Source organism: Rhyacophila brunnea, unplaced genomic scaffold, assembly GCF_057557595.1.
Source record: "Rhyacophila brunnea isolate RB1 unplaced genomic scaffold, BYU_Rbru_1.0 scaffold_12, whole genome shotgun sequence".
In the NCBI taxonomy this organism is placed as follows: Eukaryota; Metazoa; Arthropoda; class Insecta; order Trichoptera; family Rhyacophilidae; genus Rhyacophila; species Rhyacophila brunnea.
The window spans coordinates 19,280,148-19,289,984 of NW_028232774.1; the positions used below are offsets into that span (position 1 = coordinate 19,280,148).

At 33.7% G+C, this 9,837-nt stretch overlaps 1 pseudogene; it reads left to right on the forward strand.

Moving 5' to 3' along the window:
• Window positions 1-6,819: 6,819 nt before the first annotated feature.
• On the forward strand, window positions 6,820-9,380 carry LOC147077875 (uncharacterized; annotated as a pseudogene).
• Window positions 9,381-9,837: the final 457 nt, after the last annotated feature.

Sequence of the window (9,837 nt, forward strand, 5' to 3'; positions counted from 1 at the left end):
AATATTGATGATGATCCATATAATTATTATAATAACATAAAACTCATTTTGAACCATAACACGGTGTAAGGTACCTTTCAATGAGGCATGCCCTAATTTATTAAAATCGGCAGATCTTTGTCGTTATAAATCTACAGAAATAAAATCTGTTTCATACTTAGCATAAAAGCTCAATAGCGCTAGTAAATATAGTTGTCAATGCTCATTCTAAATAAAAAAAATAAATAGATAATTAATAAAATATAAATTTAAAAGTTTGACATCTTCTGTATTCTTATTTTAGTCATAAATATCTCACCGATGCAGTACCTATATTAATTTACCAATAAATTGCCGAAAGATTGCATATCAAGTAAGTTACTTACTTACTAATGTTATATGCAAAATGCAATTTTGTTTAAATCATGCAATAAATTTCTAAAAGTGCCAGGAAATTTATAAGTTAGTGTCTAACTAACTTTTGCAATTTATTTATAAGCAATATGTGGGTTAATCAGTGATCCTCAAGTTTTAAAATTATCCAAGGTCAATATTTGAAAAAATAAACCGTTGAATCATTAATACTATCGGATAAGGATAGTTATTGGAATTTTAATTTAAATCAATTAGAAAATATCAAAAACTGCTAATCTCGTGCACTGGGGTGTGCGAATATTCATAAATTTCATACAACATGACACATCTATCTACCTGTCACAGTTAAACTCATTTTTATTCTAATGGATTTATGTTTTGTACTATTTGCATTCACCAAAAGGTAACGTGCACATAGTGCCTGAAGATGCCGAAAGGCGAAACCTGGGTGGCAAAAAACAACTCAAATGGAATAGTACAAAACTTAAATCCATTAGAATTTAAATTCAAATTCCATCAAGTACCTTCGGTCGATAGTATTAATATCATTTTTATTCCTTTTTCAAAAAATATCAGAGGCAATAAATTTTTTTTTATGAGACAATAATAAAATTGTTCTTTTTTGTTTTTCATTCATGATTCACTTGGAATCTCCCGATTAATTGTTGGTTGATGGCCTCCCTATGGTTCCTACTAGTCTTTTTGGTTCTTTATTCTTCATATATAAATAACTTGATTAAGTCTTCCATTCACCGAATTTAAGGACGATCCTCTAATCGTTCGGTACCCCTTAGGTACCACCGTATGACTAGATTTGTCCAGCGATTATCAGGTCTTCAAGTGACATGACCTCTATCATATTGAATACCCACCTTTACCTGCCTCATTATATATTTATTTATTTATAAATTCCTTATATAAGCACCTATCCAATAAAGTTAATACAAATTAAGTAAGTAAATTAAAGCTTAATCACGATTTGGTAAGTAGTCAGATAGTGGTGGTGGAATGGTGAAGAACGCACCACGAACGAGATCCAACCATAACTTATCTCATTGCTCTAAAAAAAATCCAATCGAATCTTGATTCTGTTTTTTGGATTATGTATATTATTTATTTCCGTATTTCATACGCACGAATTCTCGAGCTAACGTTATTCAAAAACACATATTATAAAAGGGGACAAAACGTAGGTATAAGGCATGTTCATTGCTTTTATGGATTTTCGTAACTCCATTAAATATTTTATACCATGTTTGCATAGTATAACACTATTAAAAATGTATTATTTTTATAAAATGTAATAATAGATAGTGTTGACTAGTCATCGCTATATTAATTTGACGTTTGGAATCTCTTATCAGAGCCCTCTTCACTTGTTATCGAAAAACAAAACAAAACAAAAAAAAAGTGTTTTTCCACAAATCTAGGGCAAAATGAATTCTTAAAATACTTACAGTTTATTCAGCATTATCTTCCACTCGTTAGTAAAGTGGTAAAAGTGAAGATTATGGACGTTTGTGTTCAAAACCATTCCCTCGTTTTTAATTAAACTATTTTTTTATTCAATATTTATGAAACTATATTGTTATAGGGGGTGGATCAATGTGCTTTACAATTGTTTTTAAAATATTTTTAACAACATTATTTAAGAGGTATTCTGAATTATGTATACTATTATAATTAATATGCAGGATATCTACGTCAAAATTCCGTATTTTTTATTTGTCTAAAGAAGTGCGTTTAATGACTAACCCCAACCCCAGGATCCACTGATCCTAAAATGATCTGGAAAGATGTCTATAAACACGACAACGTGCATATTATGTTATTCATCGTAGCAAAATATATAATTTACTAACACATTATTTAAATAGCCTGGAGATATAAAAATTTGGTCATAGCTCGCAGATAGGTTGACAATCTGAAAAAACTAATGATATTTGATCAGCTAGAAGCTCGAAAAGACCGGAAAAGCTTCCTCTAACTAACTAAAGGAACCGACTAATTATAATTGCTACGGTTTTTTCACATGCCAAGAGAGATTGAGGCAAGCCATAGAGAAGTCTGGCATACGGTCAAATGATCCAGATTGCGATCCTTGTTCATGAGGTCCTGAAGAAGAAGAATGAGATATAGGGGATTGGTCACATATCCCTTTTATGCCTTATAGGTAGATGCATAGGTACTGCTTATTTTAATGAATCAAAGCAAATGTTTTTTTTAGTATTTATTATCGGGATACGAAGCAGTCCCAATCAATAATACTGGGGACGACATAATAAATTAATCTGGTCCTGTCTATGGTAATGATATAACAATAAAATATCAAACCGAACCTAGTCAATGTAGTACTGCATGATAGTTTTCTATATTGCAACATTTTCACATCACATGATAGCCTAATAATTTATGTTTGGTTAATTTCGTTTAAAATTGTAGAAAATAATAGCGTGATGAAGTAATATTCGATGCATAGAAGCTGTCAGGAGGGACTAGAAAAAATGTTATCTATTAGTATAGTAATACCAACGACAGCTTATAATATAACACTCGTAGGAACCCCACTACTACGGTGTTATAAACAAGCGTCTTTCGTAGGTACTAGGAGTAGGTACACCGTATCTCTTGTAATTTTTGATAGCGTTGGGTTATGTTAGATGGCATTTTGTAACAAGTATTAAATTTTATAACTCGGAGTTGTTAATATCTTAGAGATATAAATACTCTAAACACAGAACAGATAATAAATATAATTCCGATAGGCTATATTCAATACACTACATTTTGATGCAGGGTTTTGAATGTATGAGTGTCCTACGAAAATGAAAGACGCATGTGTGTAATACACCAATATTAAATGAGCGTCAATGCATAAAGGGAAAGCAGTTGTCAGTTTTCGACGTATGACGTATTCTTGATACCTACGTGTTTAAATTTATCCCGTATTCTTTCTTATTCGAGATCGGTCACCTGCTACTCCTTACTCGTTAGGTATTTCAGTTCCCATTATTAATTTCTGAGTTCCCTGACTCTAAACTATTTAAGAGATTATCTTGTATGATAGATTCATTTGAAATGTAGTGATGGAGACCGTGACGGGTTTAGGGACTTGGAAACTTGAGGCACTGGCTGATTTTAAACAATAAAAATATAATAAAAATGATAACCTAAACGAACCTAACCTAACCTAACCTAACTACCAATTCACATAGTAAAAATAATAATGTATACCATTACTAGAATCACATTCTGTAACTAAAGTATTATTGAAGCTGACAGTGATGACCCATAATAATATTAGTGGTTTATTTTTTTGTATACAAAGTTTGACTGGTTACGTTACATGCCTTTTTTATGTTACTTGCAGGGATACTTTGGGTAATATTTTATACTTACTCAATTTGTGAGTAATGCTTATTCATCTTTTTAAGATTTCAGTATATAATTTTATGATTTGTTTGAACTGTTTCGAGGCCTTTCGAGATTTAATTATTCGGATGAATCGATTGCGTCACTGCGTCAAAGAAAATAGGTTTAGGGCCGTAAGCAATCCTGGATGCGTATTGCCAAACCTTACTTATCCGCTGTCCAGACATCAGAGTTGGTTGTAACGATGTAGCTTTTGGCGAGGTAATTTCAACGCCGAGATACTCGAGAGACATATTGAAAACATAACAAAATATTAATTCAAGACGTTCACAACATGACATTTAGAATAAAAAGTACAGATCGACGTAGTAAAGAAAAAAAACAAAGCAAAAAATAATTTCATAGCAAAGAAATAAAATTAAAAAAAAAAAACAATAATTCAAGAAAAATGCAAATTAAACAATACAATAGGATTAAAAAAAAACAATGCATCGCTAAAAATATCTACATCTCTAGGGAATGCATTGACCAGCTGCACAGCCCTCGCTATTGGTACCTGGTGAGCCTGTCACGAGGAAACAGCTTTCACCCAAAATAGCGACCATGCATGTAATTGACGGACGCATAAAAATTTAAATTTTCCAGAATATCGGGATTGGAAACTATACCACGTGAGAGTAACCCCCAAATATCCGCATTAGCGTTTTTATGTCCCATTTGTGGGATATTTCTCCGTGATTTGGACATATGGAATAGAAGAATATCACAACCCTCAACAGGGACACATGGATGAAGGGAATTTCAACAAAGTTATCGCCGGCACTAGTATCGTTGAGCTTACCTACACGTATACTTGACGGAATGATAAGAAAAGTGGGTCAAAGGGCCCAACCAGTTATGCTTTTGATAAAGATTAATGCCCTCCATTTTGGGACTCGATAATAAATTAACAAAAAAAACAGCGAGGAAAATAATTAGTTACGTACCTACTGATTAGGCGTATCCATACACATAACAATAATTTACAATGCACTTGATAAATACAAAAATACAATTTATGTTTTGTTTTTATCGACTATTTTTTAGTATACTACTACGAGTGTAAGCCAAAATTTAGTATCACCCTGCAATTTTTAGTCAATATATTAGACATGTTACTTGTAAACTCTGTTGCCTTTTTTCACGCATGATTGACGATAAGAAATTTACGAATGCTTGGTCAAAGTACCAACTGGAAAGCATACCGCTTGTCAGGGCTCGAAATGGACCGGAACGCACCGGAGCGCCGTTCCGAGTCGTAAAATCGGCAACATTGTCGTTCCGTCTCATAGAAAAAATAATTTTACCATTTGAGCTAGAATGGCCATAATATAACAAAAAATCACACACTTATTTTTTATAAAACACATAAAATTAGATAACTATGATAATATTTTCATAAAATTACCGAGCCCTCCGGTTCGTAAAATTCTCCATTTCGAGTGCTGCCGCTTGTGAGAAAACAATACCTCGTTTACTACAAAACGCGAGATGAAAAAAACTCTATATTCACTATTATTGCATACAAATTCTTCATTTTTTGTATTCACTATTAGATTAATAGTAGAGTAGAGTAGAATCAGAGATTATACAGATTTTTTCATCTCAAGTATAATTAGTGTCATGTGGCATATGATGTATTATTTTCTCATGAGCGATACACGCTGGATCGTTCAGGATGGAGAAAAGTTTTTAGAGGTGACCAAGACCGCCAAGAGCTGTAGTGCCATAAATGATCATAATGTTGTCATAACATTACTGGATCGAAAAAATAAGAGTAATAATATACATTTTCATGATAATTTCTAAAATGAGTTTATCGCTGAAAATGAATTCGTTTCGTCGCAAATACAGCAAATATTCGACACCCACCAGTTTTCTGATTGCCCGTTCCTTCAACTGTCCAGGTTTCAATTCCGTAGACGAATATGGATATTATAATGTATCCATGACCACCACATCCTGAAGCTGGCCCTCTTCCTATCGCCAAGGTAATGGGCAGTTTGATTTTCTACAGTAGAGATCCCCAAATGGTATTCCGTGGAACCCCGTGGTTATACCGCGAGGTATAATTAAGGGTGCTCCGTGTACTTTTAGCGAGTTTTTTAATAGTTTAATAAACCCACATGAATTGTTGAGTAGTCAGCATCGACATCATATTATAAAGCACTGATTGCAACCCCCTTTTATGGTAGCCAAGTAACATGCGAAAATAAGCTATATTGGATAAATAGTTATTTTTATTAGTCAAAAAACACACATTACTATAAAATAAAATTTAATACGTGAATTGTCATTTAATTATATCAATCATTTCATTAAGTTGCACCACACAGCCACATATTTTAAAGTGTTTAAGTAAAATTATATTATTAGAGCAAATTTATGGTTTATTTCACTTAACTGGTTGACCCCCACGTCGGGCCCCCCTAAGCGTGGGCCCACAGGCTAGAGCCCTGTCAGCCCGCTCCCCTTATGGGGGCCATGAATGTAGCATCTGATCGCCCGAAATATACCAGTTTGACTTAATTAACTTGGCAGATTTTACAGTAGTATGTATATCTCTATATATATAAAAATCTCGTGTCACGATGTTTGTGGTCGAACTCCTCCGGAATGGCTCGAACGATTTTTATGAATTTTTTTATGTATATTTGTTATGTATGAGAATAGGTCAACAAGTATATTTCACACCGCTAGGTGATTAGGGTATCTCTATCCAGAAAAATTTTCTTTTATTTTTTTGACAATTTTTTTTTTGTATTTTTTTTATTATTTGGCATAAAAAAATACTTATAAGCCAAAATTTTCACACTCCTACCTTTACCCTCCCATTTTTTAATCGCGATTTTATTATTTTTGTCGTTCGTATTTCAAACAGAACGAAATTATTTATGTTGTTGAATGACAGATGGCGCTACGTCCGAGAAGAATTCAAGAGAAGCGTCGCGTCATTTTGACATTTCATTCGGCATATCACAACGCAGTGCGTGCAAAATTTTGTACGATTTATTTTAATTTATCTATTTTTATGTGCGTGTATTACAGTGCACAATGTCAGCAAAACGCAAGGGGGGCCATTTGGGCCGTCGAACGAATAAAGCAACAAACATGCGAAATAGTAGAGCAGAAAGAACAGACGAAGAAATCCAACAAGATAACAAAAACGTGCGTGTAAGCATGTCGTAATTGCGTGCATCCCAATCACAAAAGGCACGAGCTGAACGGAATCAACAACGACAATTGGAACGGAGCCAAGCGCGCCGGTTTCGTCGAAGGTCAAAATTGAGTTTTTATTGTATTTTCAAACCATGATCCTGGACACTCCTTAAGCGTTGTAGATAATCTATTTATATAATATTGAAGCCTTATTATCCTTTATAGTTATTTTAAACATTTGATGACTGCATGAAGTATTTTTGTTACATAAAATAGTATTCTTTTAAACCTCTCGCTCTAATGTTTTAGAATATAGTCATATTTCGGTACAGAACTGTGCAGTGGTGTTAAATTTTTTTACATTTATTAATTTTTAAACGCATTTATAAAACCATTAGTATAATTTATTACGAGATAATTTTTGTAAAATATTCACGATAAAAAATTATTTTGATAATCTCTGTGATCCCAAATTTGACAAGAATTAGGCATTTTATTATTCAAAAAATCAGCAAGATTAACACATTTGAAGATGATTCTAAAGATATTTATTATAAGCTATGTCTTTGACCATTTAAGTGTGATAAAAATCTTATGAATAATGATTGCTTTATAATAATTATTGACCTAAGAATAAGGTAGTGTTTTTTTGAAATACGCCATTTCTTTTGTCATTCCCTAGTGGTTAAGCTACAACATACGGCCGTAGCCATAAAATGACAAACTATAATTAAAGTAGGGAGTAAAATTATGTTAACGCGCGTGTTTGAACATGTACCTAACCGAATTTTTTTTAAATTTTATTTAAACGGTACATGTTCAAACACGCGCGTCAATATCATTTTACTCACTACTTCAATTATAATTTGTCAATTTATGGCTACGGCCGTATGTTGTAGCTTAACCACTGGGGAATGACAAAAGAAGTGGCGTATTTCAAAAAAACACTACCTTATTCTTAGGTCAATAATTATTATAAAGCAATCATTATTCATAAGATGTTTATCACACTTGAATGGTCAAAAACATAGCTTATAATAAATATCTTTAGAATCATCTTGAAATGTGTTAATCTTGCCGATTTTTTGAATAATAAAATGCCTAATTCTTGTCAAATTTGGGATCACAGAGATTATCAATATAATTTTTTATCGTGAATATTTTACAAAAATTATCTCGTAATAAATTATGCTAATGGTTTTATAAATACGTTTAAAAATTAATACATGTAAAAAATCTTAACACCACTGCACAGTTATGTACCGAAATATGACTATATTCTAAAACATTAGAGCGAGAGGTTTAAAAGAATAATATTTTATGTAACAAAAATACTTCATGCAGTCATCAAATGTTTAAAATAACTATAAAGGATAATAAGGCTTCAAAATTATATAAATAGATCATCTACAACGTTTAAGGAGTGTCCAGGATCATGGTTTGAATATACAATAAAAACTCAATTTTGACCTTCGACGAGCATGTCCCCCCTTAATACACGCAGAGCAAATGACCGACAACGCCACCAAGTACATCGAACATTTACATCCGCTTCGTTCCTTCGTCTCGCATTCGAGTACGAGCCAGATATTGAATATTCCGCTCATCCGAAAGTGCTGATTGGTGCTATGGACAAAGAATAGCCCTATTGTTATGCGCTCAAATTAAAACATGAGTCAGCCGGGATGTGTTGCGCATCAGGAAAAGTGCAACTACCAGAAATTGAGATACCACCAGAACCATTGAACGGCTTGCTCATCGGCACGGTTAAAGATTTAAACCTGTTCCTGAAGTCCAATCGCACATTCAATTCATGCTTCCAAATGACTTCGTTCGGAGCAACAGAAATAGTTCACAATACTGCGGCAAATGGTCAACAGTTCCATTCTACGTTCAAAATCAAAGGCCAAGTATACCACAAAGTAGGCTCATTGCTGCCAATGCCAAACGAACTACATAAATTTTTACACATCTACTTCATGGGCGGTGAGGACATCAATCATGTGGACGCACGTTGCGGCTACAATAACCTCAATTCGCCTAATGCCAGGCGCATCGTCGGCAAACTGGACGCCATGTTGAATGAGCACAATGAATTATTGAATTTCTTCAAAGTACACATGCACGAATTGCAAAATGACAATCATGCTATTGTCATTAATCCTGACAAAACAACAGCTGGAGAGCACGTGCGTCGATTCAATGCGCCTGTTGTTGACGACATTGCTGGAATCATGGTTGGCAACCGCACATCGACGCAAGAAATCGTGATTCGAAGAAGAAACAATAATCTGGAGTTCATCGCTGACACACACCGTTCATACGACGCTCTCCAATATCCGCTAATTTTCTGGAAGGGACAAGACGGATATTGCATAAACATTAAACAACGAGATCCTGTCACAGCTAATTCATTCATTATGAACATCATTACTCATTTTGAATTGAGAAAATGAATGGTTGATGTTTTTTTGTTTTTATCGGCGGTCATCGTCTACAGCGCTCTATTCCTCTTTCTGTCATAGATCCCATCCCCAAACACTTACGATACATTCGTTATTTTTTTTATTTAGCAACCAAAATATTCACTATAAATAATTTATATGGCAGAACAACGTTTGCCGGGTCAGCTAGTATTATTATAATATTAAAAATGAGGAAATCGTGGATCACGTGATGGTCTGTCTACTCGTTGTATCCAACTGCACCATCGATGGCATATTTAAAACCAATAACGTGGCCAGGCCAAGGTGTGGTAGGGAAGAGTTTAGGAACACCTTTAACACCGAGACGACAGAAGAACATTATTAACAATATGAAATTATTCCACAAGTTTTGTTTTGTAGTTGATAAATATTTCGGTTGTAACACCATAACAAATACCAACACCCACGTTGGACCAGTTGATAGAGC